Here is a 12,816-nt window from a genome sequence, read left to right as displayed (position 1 = left end):
AGCTCATGTACAGTAACTTGCTAAATCATGGTTATTCTATCAACTCTATGAGTCCTGTGTGATCACACTCTGGTAATTAAAAATGTATCTTGTTTTTTCTGAGCTAATTTATTCTTTGACATCCCTTCATCAGACCACTGCCTAAGTTTATTACAGAAGTGGCTACATTTCAGTAATGGACAGTCCTTAATTATAGACTTGCACATGCATAGAAAAGCAAAGATGTCTCTTCAGGTCAGGGCTCCTACACCAAGTCTGGGTCAACCCATGCTGTGTTTATCTCTACTAGTCCCCAGCACATCTCCATAATTCACCACAAAAACAGAAAGGGAAACAGAGGTGGCAGCAACTTAACCTGTACTCGTTGCAGGAGACTTATTTTCCTCTTGCCCTCCCCCCCATGTCCGGAGAACACCACCCCTGCCTGAGTCCTCTGTGCAGCCGGGCAGAGACTCCAAGCTCTTCCCTTCTCTTACATCAAATAGCTTCACTGTGGCAGCAAAGCCAAATCTGTCCTGGGTGTAATTCGCGGCTTCCACCAAGGCAGAGCAGACTAATGTGCACTTGATTATAATGTAATACTTCCACTGTGCTTTTGGATCCTGAAAGATAACAGAGGCTTCGGGAAACTTATTACTATTTGTTATGTAACCTGCTAAAAAAAATAAAAAGGGACTTGGAGGAATTCTGCTCAGCCCTAATTACAGCACCGCAGCTATAATGCTGTGATCCGCTGGAGCCAGATTCAATAAAACCTCCATCCGGCTTCTGCACAGAGACCTACGTGAACCTAATTCTTTCCCTGGGCTTCCAGCCCAGAAATTAGATGGAGTTTTTATTTAAGCTCTCCTCTGTCAGTTTCCTCCGCCAGCCACAAACTCGCTCAGCCCGGGCAGGAAGGGGCAGCCCGACCCGGGCTGCAGGACTCGTGTCACCCGCTCTTCCCCTCAGGGCCCAGGTACGTTGTGGTAGAGCTTCCCCGGGCTCTCAGGAAAGCCGCCGCGGTCCCCCCCGGTCCTGCCGGTACAGCGGCTGGGCCGGGTCAGGCTGGGCTGAGCCGGGCCGGGCTCTGCGCGACGCCCGGGCCAGCAGGGGAGCGAGTGGGCGGGAGGCCGTGCCGTGCCTGCCCCGCCCCGCCGCCTGAAGCGCGGCGCTCGCCGCTCCAGACTAGGCTGGGAGTGCGTCGGGAGCCGCAGGATTACGGCGGGTGGCTCCGCGGGAAGGGCTCCCCTCCCCTCGGCTCGGCTCGGCTCGAGGTGGGCAACTTCGGGGAACAAAGTTGGGCTGCGCGCCCGGCGGGGCCGGCCCGGGGTCGCGGCTGAGGGGAGCGGTGTGGCGGAGGCTGCCCCCCGCGGCTGCCCTCAGCCCTCCCGCCCCGAGAAGCGGGGGGACGGAGGGAGGGAACCGCGGCCATCGCCGCGCGTGGGGCCGCCTCGTGGGCAACCAAGTTGCTGTCGCTGTGGGGGGGCAGCGGGGCCTCTGTCCGGGCAGTGCCGGCGGCCGGCTTTGGGAGAGCGGCCCCGGCTGCGATCGCCACAGGCGTCATCCGGCGGTGTGCAGAGCCGGCGGGCGCTACTTGCACCGTCTGGCTTGGGGGAACGGCGGCGGTCAGCGCGCTGCCTCGCTGGCCGCATCTACAGTCCGGTGTAGGAAATGAGGCTCTTCCAGGTGAGGCGCGGTGCTGCTGCAGCACCGGTGCGAGCGCACCGCCTGATTTCCGCTAATCGCACTAGCGAGGCAGCTCTCCCAGCCTGCGTCGCTTTCCCTTCCTTGAGTGTTCCCCCCCGGGTGCAGACCTCCCAGACTCCGCAGCCGTTCGGGTCGGATCGCTGCGGGGCCGGGAGTCTGCCGCTGCTCCGCAAGACCCGGCTGCCTGAAACCGCGGAACATTCTCTCGTCTGCATGCTCGTTCTTCCCCGAGCATCGCTTTAAGTGGGTCTGGAGTTAGTCAAGTTCTAAGCTGTGCTTCTCGAGCGTTGCTTTTCATTAAGCACTCGTAATTGTCTCAAATTCAGAAACGTGAGTATACGAGGTTTTCCTCCTCTCTCTGCGAGTCGGTGGGAGTGCTAGTATGTTGGTTTAATAAACCCAAACAACCCCACAGCACTCTGGTAAAGGCTTTTGAAAGCGTTTGTTCTCTTGGATAATAACGTTGCTCTCTCTGTGCATCATTCGGGGCCCTTCAGTTTTGACTGTATTCTGACTAAACCAGAACTTTCCCGTCAGACACGCGGGAAGGACGGAGCCAGACACGAAGTTTCCGGGGGGGGGGGCCTCTCGGTAGTGGCGGCGGTAAGGTGATGTGAACAGCTGAGGGCTCTGCTCTCCTTCCGAAGCCTCTGCTTCTGCAATAGCCTCTCAGCCGGTTTCGTTTGCTGTGGTGTGCTCGTTCTTTAACTAGTGACTTGCATTCTCGTTTGGAACTTTTGGGGTTTTATTTGATTCGTGCCTTACCTACTGGGTATGAGCTGCTTATGTCCCCAGTATCACTTTGTGACCTTGTTGCCAGTTAAGCGTGGTGCCTGGCTGTGATTAACCTAAATCCGAACACCATTTTGTTGCATGCATCGGAGAGAGATCGGTCCATTTCGGATGTGAAATGAGCCAGCTATGGCCTTGGGTGCTAACTGGTTAGTCGTGATTACCTTACTGATGACATTGAGGAAATCAGTATGCTGGTGATTGTGTGTGTGTCAAAGTGGTGGTTTTACAGAAGGGGAAATAATGTCAGTATCTTTATTATTAGTGCAAAAATATAAAAATCAAGACCTTATGAAGTACAAGCAAACTCTACAAAGTATTCACTGCAGTATTTTGTGAGAGAAGCTTGAACTAGAGCTGAAGCTGCATTCCAGGTTAGTTCAGTGATGTAGTTTTTAATGTATATGGAAAGTTATGAACAAATAATTAAAATTATAACGGAAATGCTGAACTTTTAAGCATTGCAAGTGTATTGCTACTCCATGTAGAATTATTCTAGGGAGTTATTTATAATGAGAGAGACTTTCCATACTAATGTGGCAAATGAATTTATGAAAGCATGTGAGGAAAATGGTTTAGTGCAGGTGTATAATTCTCAGTAAAGAAAGCTGCTGACTTGATTTCGGGTCTGCAGCTTAGAGGCATGTTGATGCGCTTCCCTGTGCTGTGAGCTCTCTGTCGTGCTATTCAGGCTCTTCTCTTGCTCACCAGGGCGCCTGCAGGCTTTATAGTGTATTTACTTCTCTGAATTACTCCTGGCGTTGCCTTGCTGTGGGAATGAACGACAGGCTTTGAGCTGAAGGCGTGTGTAAAGCAGTAGGAGGTGCCACTCGGGTCCGTGTTGTCAGAGCAGAGGAGCTGTGAGTTGGCACTGGGGTTTGCTGCTGGATTTTTCCAAAGTTGGTTTTGTGTCTTGTTGCTTAATGAATAGGAAGCACATCAGGTAGGGGTTGTCTGATTAACGTGCAACTTGGTACGTTTTATGTTAAGGGCAGTAAAAATAATAGGTTTTTTTAAGAGAGCCTGTGGGGTTTGGAGCCGTTGCAGTAAGCTCTGCCTCTGCACATAGCTCCTGTAGCCCTGGCAGTAGTTCAGTTCTGATACTGGTGACCTTCTGTGCAAGTTGGGGTCTTGCACAGAACTGTGTGTGTTGGCTGCGTGCTTTGCAGATCAGTGTGCTTGCGGACTAATGAATGTGTGAGTTATGAAGCACAGAAAAAAACTGTTTCTTAATTCCTGGAGAGCAAGTCACTGCAGTTACGTAGTGATGCCACGTTTTCATGTTACTTTTCTATAATTTTTTTATTGGCGTTTCCTCCCCTCATAAATGAGTTTCCAACCCCTTGTGCAGGGGGGGATGAGTTTGGTGGTTTGAGGGTTGGGGTTATTTTTGGTTTGGGGTTTCACTTTTTGAGTAAGGTTCACTGTCTTTCATGTAGTGTCGCATCTCTTTGTTCTTGTGGTATTCTAATGGGGAATTTTTGCAGATAGGTTCAATCTTGTACTCTTATTCCTGGAAGAGGCGGCTTCTTACAAGTGGCATAAGGCAGTGATTTTATGTGAGCGTAAGTAATTATCAGGTCTTACTTTGATACCAGAAGACACAGATTAACTGCAATCGGCAGACAAGATTTTCATGCATTTGAAATTATGAAAGGCATGGTTTTGTGGTGCTGCTGTATAAGGAGCCAGCAAGCCTATAGAGAGAGGGAAGAAGTTACTAGTTATGAGGAATGACTATGGCTGGTGGTGAGTATCTCTTCTGAGTATAAAGAAGACTTTGGATGACTTGAGAAATAATTACAGATGGGGCTTGATTTACTGGAAAGTGCAAGGAAAATGGGAGGTTTGTTCATCTGTATAGTCGTTACTTTTTGTGTGTCTTAGTTTTCATCCTTGATGTGCTGACCTTAGCAGCTAGGTCTGTCTTGTTCTGATATTGAAGATGTAACCTTCTAGTTTGTATTAGCTTGTATTTGGAAACAAGCAAACACTAGATTATAGTCATGTGCATGTGTTGAAGTGGAACACTACTAGAGTTACAAGTGATGGGAAAGGACTCACTCAAGATGCTTTTGTGATGAATGCATTCCTTAAGTTCCTGTTTGTACAGGAGTGATGTCAAGATGGATTAAACAGCAAGGTACTTCAAAATCAACTTTTGTTTAAAGAAGTTTAGAAATTTATTGTTTTAATTCTTCAAAATGGGATGTGCCACAGTAACTGTCTCTGGAAATGGTGGAGCAGAAGATTTACCTTGATGCTCATGCTCTGAAATGGTCACTCTGTTGCTACTCTCCTTAACAAAACACATCTGCAATGACAGTAAGTCCTTCCCCAGGTCTTTTTTTGTTTGTTTTGCTTTGCAGTTCTACAGCTTAAGTTTCCCTCAGAGGCAACTTTTTTCAGCCCAACCAGGGAAAGATCAGTCAGTGATTATCCCAATTAAAAACAACTGAAATGCAGAAACATGAAGTTGACAGAGCTGCAGTCTTCCCTTATGCTAAGATCTCTACCTTTGATTTGGTGAAACTATTTAGAGTCATAGCTAATAGTCTCAATGTAGATATGTGGTGTAGGGGAATGCGTTAGAGGAAAAAAAAAAAATAAAGAATCATCATAATGTGCTTTAGCATAGGAAAGGATTAGGTAAAGGCTGCAGGTTTGCACAAACTGAGAAGTACTTTCTTGCTTACAGGTACTGATTCAGTGCTCAAATGGCCACACTGTTCTTGTGTCCATTGAGACAGATGAAAACCAGATCAAAGTTGAAGGCCTTTTAAATGAAAGTGTATCCAGGGAGACTACTGTTTGGATAACAAAAATGGGAGGGGGAGTGGGAGAGCTCTTTGACTGCAGTCAGATTAAATTTACTATACATCAGGTTTGGGTTTAGTGTGTTCTTTAATATAAAGAAGAGAGGAGCTAATGCAGAATAAAGGGAAGTGGCAAGAGTTCCAAAAATCTCAGTGGATTCTCAGTCTTGTACTTGGTTGAATGAAGAGAGAAGGTGGTGGACAGCTGGTAAAATAATGCAGATAATAGGGGTTTAATTTGCGTCAAACTAAAATGTGCATATTGAAATCTGGTGTAAGAAAAGAGCACTTAAAGTACAACTCAATGTCTATAGCACTGGCTTTATTTGAAAGAACAGTTTTATACTTTTAAAGTGTAATAAAGTATATTATTCCTTAAAAAAATCAATGACACTTTCATTTTTTTTGTAGCAGATGTGGGATTTTTTTTTTTCCCCTAAACTATAACTTTTAAGTATTTTTCTCTTGAAAAATGTATCTGCTGATCAATGTAAACAATAATTAACTGGCAAAATTGCTGCATTTCCAGCTGAGCCAGACTGCAGTTATATTGAAGCTGTGCTCAGCCCTGAACAGTCACATCTGAAGCCTACATGTGCTTACCTGGAGGAACTTCTTGAGAACAGACAGTATTTGAAACTAGATATGTCTTTTAGTGTGGTGTTAATCCTGTTTGCACACAGGAGATACCTTGTCTGTGTTTGACTGTAAATCATGGAGCATTTAAAACAGGTACTGCAGAGCAATCAATATTGTGGGCCCTCAAAAAATCAGCCAGCAGCATGGGTTGTAAAGGGCTTTTAAGCAAGTGCTTCAGATAATAGGAAGAGAAGACAAGAGGTGACAGGACTTGTCTGGGAGCGTCTTATTGATTGGTCAGTTACTGGGTGCTGGAAAATACAAGGATAATTATTGGGTGCTGGAAAATACAAGGATAAACCTCAAGGGTTTTCCTTGAGAATTACACTGCTACCTCATACCCCCTGCACCAAACTCAGACCAGTATTTCTTCTGACTGGTACTTTCACAGCAATAGGTTAACTTTTCCTTTTTTCTTTAAATACTGGAAATAAGCAAGTTGTTGTCAGAGAGACTAATTCCAGACTTAAAGGCTGACATTTATGGTTATGAAGAGCATGCTATTGAAATTTAACAGTTGACTGAATTGACTTTTTTATTTTTTTCATTCCCCTGAGCTGTTACCTGCTTTATTTCTTGTGTCTGGAAGCCTTGTAGCTGAACCCAAATGCTGGGGAAAAACAACCAAGCAAATCCCCCCAAAACCCCAAGACAAGCAAACAAAAACCAATCTGCGAACTAAATGGGGGGGGGGATGGACACGACAACCCCCCAAAAACCCCAAAAGAACCCACAACCAAACAAAACCCCTAAACCAACCCCAAACCAAACCCAAATATGCCTCCACCCACAAAAAAAAAGGTCTCCCAACATCAGATCACGTGCTGTGCAGTGCTAATATGACTTTAGGTGTATCTATAGGTATACAGGGGCTGAAACAACAATGTGAAGACACAGTGGAAAAGGCTTGTTGCTTCTTGTGTGCTGCTGTGATGGGCAGAGGGCAGGCATGAGGGTCTCAGTAATACAATGCATATTGTTTAAATGTCTGACTTGCTGTTTGAGGAGGAAGTGCACATTATAATGAAAAGGGGTTAATAAATGTGAGCATGAAGGAGCTTATGAAATCTTTGCGCAACTTAACCCTGACTTACAAGCAGCTGCCACCAACCTCCTTATGCTGGGGCTTGTGCTAGAACATTCTAACGCATTGCAGCTGAGGATGGAGCAAGGCCCCCTGTGCTGCGCATCCACCCAGGTGTGTCTGATTGTGGCAGGTGTGTCTCAGCTCCTCTGATTGCAGCTTATTTGCAGCAGAAGTCTTTTTTACCCTGTTAAGTCACTTGCATATTGTGGTGCCAGAGGAGTTGTGGAGTCGAGATATGTTTTGCTTCAGTGAGGTGGATACAGCACAAGAAGCACCAGAGGCATCAGATATGGGCAGGTTTTGTATCTATTGCTATAGGTATATTCCTATATGCTGTTTCTTTGGGTTTGAGATGCATAGTTGGGGAAAGATACTTGTACGTTCAGTTATAATGAAGAGAGAAATCTTGAATTTTGCTGTAACTTTAGAACCGTAGTTTGGGCTTCATTGAAGGTTTATGGTTAAATCCAGATTACTTTGCCGTCTATATCTTCATCCAAGCAGTAGATGGCCCACCCTGGCATTACTTTTTTTAATGCTCTTCTCCTTGTTCCTATTTTTTGTGTACTAATTTAAAAAATAAATGTTATTTCTCTAGCACTGCTGAAATCATAGTGCCATGTTCATAATTTAGGAGTATGCTTGAGCTCAATAGGCCTTGACTGTTCTGAAGAGTATTACTGCTCAACATGTTTAGGTCTTTTATGAAATTTAAAACCTAATAAATTACAGCTGTTTGTAGATGTAAACCTCTCTTTGGAGTAAAGTGGTGGGGAAAATCAACTGGTTTTCCACAATCTGACTTAATATAAAGCGTGGCCAGCATGCCTTTTGCCTGTGCTGTGGTCAGGGCAACAATAATTTTCAGTGTATTGTGCTACTTGACTGTGTAAGAAGCAATCCCATCTAATCCAATCCAGAGCGGGTCAGTAAATGATGAATTTTGGTTAGCTTACAAGCATACTGATTTTCATAGTTCATTTACAGAAGAATCAGGCAGCTCTGCATTTAAAGACACTCCGTTTGTTGAAGTCGGAGTCTCTTAGCGTTTCCAGTAAAACGTGCGAGATGAAAAATACTGTTTTAATGGCATATTGCTGTGGAGATATTTTACATGGAGAAACTGGGAAATTGGACTCGCATGGTTGATGCAGAAACCATAATTTAATTTTCCTGAGTATAATAATGTTTTGATTTCATCCTGGCTTCTTAAGCCTTATCGTAGTCACCTGAATGTGCGTGTGTCCTGCTGGTTGAGGACAGTCTGTTGCTAAAATCATGAAAACTGGGTCTCTCTTTGCTACATCCCAAACACTTGCTGGTGCTCTCACTTGAGGGGGGGGCAAGCATCAGGGTGGGCTTGATGCTTATTAGATGCTGAAACAGATAGTAACCCTGGGTGGTCCTGAACTTGTAGGTGCAAGACAGTAGCACTCCTGGGTGTTGGGACTGTGTGTTGGTAGAACATACAAGTGCAGGACCTTGTGAAGTTTTCACATCAAAAGCTCATGACAAAAATGTCACTGTTTGCTGTGGGGACTTTATTTAAATGGTAACATCTTGGTGCTTTTTGCTACAAGTCTGGTGCAGGTTCTGTGTCAGAAGCTGAGGTTACCAGTGGGAGGAAAGCTCTCATCAGGAACGTGGGTTATTTAACACCTCAGGCAAGTGTGGTGATGTAGATTGCACATAACAAAATGGCTGTATATTTGTGTATGCTTTATCAGGGTAATTTTTAAGCAGAGCATAGGTTGACTGCATTTCTGCTAGGTCACTCTTTGACACCCGTACCGGTTTCCCACTAACCATGTTATGCTGTGGGAACATGGTGGACAATTAAGTAATAACAGTAAAATATTTGTCGTGCTTTTTAAAAACAAATGCTCTCAAGAAACCTAGCACAGTGATCAAGAGCTGTTAGCATATACACTGTCATGTATGTGCATGCACTTTTGAGTCTTCCTTCCATTATTAACACCAGAAGTCCCTAAGTTCCTAAGGTTTGTAGTACTTCCTGCGAGATCTTCAACTGTGCAGTCCCCAGCATCTGTTTGAGCATTTAACCGTATGTTTTCAGCACTGTGCACCTCCTCCAGATAAAGATTTATTGCTTCTACAGAGATGTTTTAGGTGCTCATTAGGTTTGTGTGCATGTCATTAGAAAAGCCTCTGTTTGTATACCAGACTTTTTGCCCCGGAGAAAAATGTATGTCTTGTTGCTGTAGGCTATTGATCTCATGGTTCATACCAAAAGAAGAAAGATATATATATATTTACTTGACCAAGCATCTCCCTGTTAAAACTGGTAGAAGGTGGCTGTCTAAATTAATGCTGACAACCTTTTTCTAGTGTTAGGATTGGGTTGGGTAATAGTTTACCTGGACCTGTACTTGGAGTGGTGCTGAAGCCTGCAGAAGCTGCTGGAGCTCAGCGCCACTGCATGCAGCCCTGGTGGGCCCTGTTGCTTTCGTTGTCCATATGCAATGGCAGTGCACTGAAATGTCTCTTTCTTGACAACATAAAGGGCAGCAGCTGCTCATGTGTAACACTTCTTCCATTATTGAACGTTTGCTTGTTGTCCATTTTCTGCTCTTGACTAAGCAAGAGTTAGCTTTTGTCCCAGAAGTCGCTAAATTAATGTAAATAGGAGTTACTTTCCTCTTCTGCTTTTGAGGGTCTGCCTCTCATATAGCGCTATTCCTCTTGTAGCTACTCTTGCATCTTTCCTTTCCTAAAAACTCTGCAAACTGCAGGCACAAAAAGCTGTGAAGACTTACAGAGAACTGGTAAACGATTCGTAGAATCAAATACAATTACTGAAGTAGTTGCATATATGTGCTAGTTTTCCTTTTATATGTTTAGCTTAATCTGTGTATAGATCTTGCAGTTTATCAATTTCTCACTGTAATTGTTGTACCTATTGGATTTTGAATCTTATGTTGACTGTCTTTGCTGTTGTATTGCTAAGGAAAATTAAAATTTGTATGGCTGTGTATGAAGAGCTGGTGCTTTGAATGCTTTAAAAGCTGTTTAGCTTAGTCTACTTGAGCATCCTTTTTCCTTGATAAGCTCAAAAAGTGAACAGAGGTGTATTAGATCTAACCATGCTATTCTTCTGTGACTGTTACATGAAGAACAAGTAGGGTTTCCTCCTCTTTTCTCCTTTGGACAATAACAAAGGATTGTGGGTCTTGCTTGTCATTTTGTTTTGTATCAAGTTCTTCCCTGCCATGTAACTGTGGTTGGCACCCCAAAATCCAGGTACTAGAAAGCTCCATGATGTGTGCTTGCAGACTGGAAAGCCATTCTGCAGATCTGTCCTACAAAACAGCTGAAATAAAGGAATTTTCGTCAAGAAACACACTATCTTGTTAAAAAACACAGCCCCAGGAGCCCCTGGTTAGAGAGGCAAGTGGTCCTAGTCTTTCTGGGACCTGTGTATCTGCCGTGGTTTGTGGTGTGCCCTGACCTGGTGTTGGACACCACTGTTGTGATTCCTCTGGGAGTGGTGATGGCATTTGGCACTTTTCCATAAGGCGCTGGGTTCCAGAAGAGGATCATGGACTTTACTCAGCTTTTTCTATGTTTTCTTCAACAGCTTCCAAGACCAATGTAGCATCTCTTTCATGGTCATTATTTATTCAAGTCTCAGCTTTGAGGCAACTTAATCAAGACCATTGTAAGATGTTAATATTTTGACCTTGTCCCTATCCCATCCCAAGAATATTGTTGAGTAGGTCCATTGTGGGTAGATTGGTTTATTTTCAGATGAAGAATTCTTAACAACTTATTGTAAGTCTGCTTTCTGACTAGAATAACTGCCCTATTTATACTCATTTCTACAAGTATTTCCAGATGACTGTAAAGCAGCCTCTTTGTAGTCAGGGTTCACTTAGAAACCGTGAAACACTCTTGCTCGTATGCCAAAGCTCAGAAGCTGGGCTCCTGTGCAGAAGTACTATGTCAGGCAAAGGAAATAACAAGGAAAACAAGTATGGTATTTACCTCCTCTAATAAACGTTGCCTAGCTTTTACTGAGTATTTCTTGGGTTTTTTTTGGGGGGGAGGTGTTCATATTTTTGACTGCTTTCATTGGTAAGAGGGCAGAATGACACAGTGCTCAAGAGGCATCTGTTCCAAGTGTAACTTAACTTGAAAACTATTTTGATATCACTTGCTGAATGTACTCCAGAGTTAAAGTTGCATAAGCTCCTTATCTGAAGCTAAGCAGCTTAAGGAAGTTGCAAAGCTCCATCACTTTGTGCTTCCTACTGTTGAGCTATTTTAACACACAATCTTCTCTTCCCCAGCATCTAAACATCCTAATGTTACAGATTTTGCTAACTTGCATAGTTAGCTGCTTATGCTTATATGTTATCCTGAAAGAGAAAAAAGCTCCCAGACTTCCCATGTAGTTGTGATTTAAAAAAACAAGTATATTGGTAAAGTGAGTGAAACTGATAGAAAACTGTAGTAAAGTTTGGTGAGGTTCCACCCGAAGTTTTCTCCAGTCTGCCTTCAATCTTAGATGGATTCTTGATTGCTTAATGCATATTAAGCATGAGTTCTTGTCTGGGTCATTTGTTCCCCTCCTCATTAGGTATCTGCTGCCTTTCTGGTAACCTCGAATACTGTCATGGTAGAAGTTTCCAGCTGTTCCCTGAAGCTTTTTTTTTATGCTATAGAGTGAAAAGAGTTGTATAAAAGGCTCACATGCATAAGTCGCTATTAACTTAGACATACTTATCCTTGTGTGTCCAGGGATGCTCTCTTTCCAGCAGATAGCAGTCCACATTGACATTTTTTGAGAGAACCAGGTTTGTAATTTGTAGTTGATGTATGCAACATCATCTGGAAGGGGAAAATCCTGTTTTCTCTGCAGGTATCTTGGCAAAATAAGCAGAAGAAAATAATCTCCTCTTATCCTTATGACCCTTTACAATACTGTAACTAAGGCGGTCTTCTCCCAGGCCTTGGTTCTGTGCAGCAGGGAGGGAAGGACCAGCATTTCCACCATGTTTTCAGGAAAGCTTAAAGTCTGGGGAGTAAGCACTGCAGACAAGTCACTGTCTGCAATTCTAATTTGATTTCCTCACATCCTGAACTCATAAGGATCCACATTTTTCATTTCTGAAAGACTCGGCAACTCAGTCCAATAAGCTTAATTAAGGTGCTAATGGATTAATTTATCCCTATACTTCCTGGGCAGTAGTATTATTTAGTCATTTGGACCAGCTAAATGGCACATGTCAAAGGTATTTGAACAGGTATTGCAGCAGAGAGCTGATTCTATTTATTTATTTTGTAATTTGCACAGAAGAAGCAGTGTTGTGATGCAGCAGATTTTTACGCTTTACGTAACATAGAACGGTTTTGATGGACCTTCAGATCATCCAGTTCCAACACCTCTGCCATCGGCAGGGACACCTCACACTAGACTATGTCACTCAAGGCTCTGTCCAACGTGGCTTTGAACTCTGCCAGGGATTGATCATTTATCACTTCTTTGGGCAACCCATTCCAGTGCCTCACCACCCTGACAGTAAAGAACTTCTTCCTTATATTTAACCTATTAAGTATAACCCATAATGGGCTTATGGAAATGCACTGTGTTACTTGAACTGGGGGTAGAGAAGTTTATTTTTTATTTTGTCCCTAACCAGGTTAAATTTTGCTTTGTCAACAAAAATAGCAGTGACTTTTTTTCCTTGTCATCTTAGAATTGCCTTTTGCCACCACTTGCTGTCAGAGTTACGCAAAGTCACACCCAGTATTTGGGTGGGTGTTCTGTGC

General features: G+C 43.8%; 1 protein-coding gene across 1 annotated transcript in view; it reads left to right on the top strand.

Moving 5' to 3' along the window:
• The first annotated feature begins 1,898 nt into the window (after positions 1–1,898).
• The window catches only part of LOC130606504 (contactin-3-like), a 102,203-nt gene continuing 91,285 nt past the window's right edge, over positions 1,899–12,816 (top strand). The window contains exon 1 of the mRNA XM_057422914.1: positions 1,899–2,019. The gene's annotated coding sequence lies outside the window, so the exon portion shown is untranslated. The remainder of the gene's footprint in view (positions 2,020–12,816) is intronic.

The sequence above is a fragment of the Pezoporus wallicus genome, unplaced genomic scaffold (assembly GCF_028554395.1).
Source record: "Pezoporus wallicus isolate ANWC-B61680 ecotype Strahan unplaced genomic scaffold, APGP_CSIRO_Pwel_v1 contig_7073, whole genome shotgun sequence".
Taxonomy (NCBI): Eukaryota; Metazoa; Chordata; class Aves; order Psittaciformes; family Psittacidae; genus Pezoporus; species Pezoporus wallicus.
The sequence above is the reverse complement of the archived record's forward strand: the minus strand, read 5'-3'. Positions and strand labels throughout refer to the sequence as shown.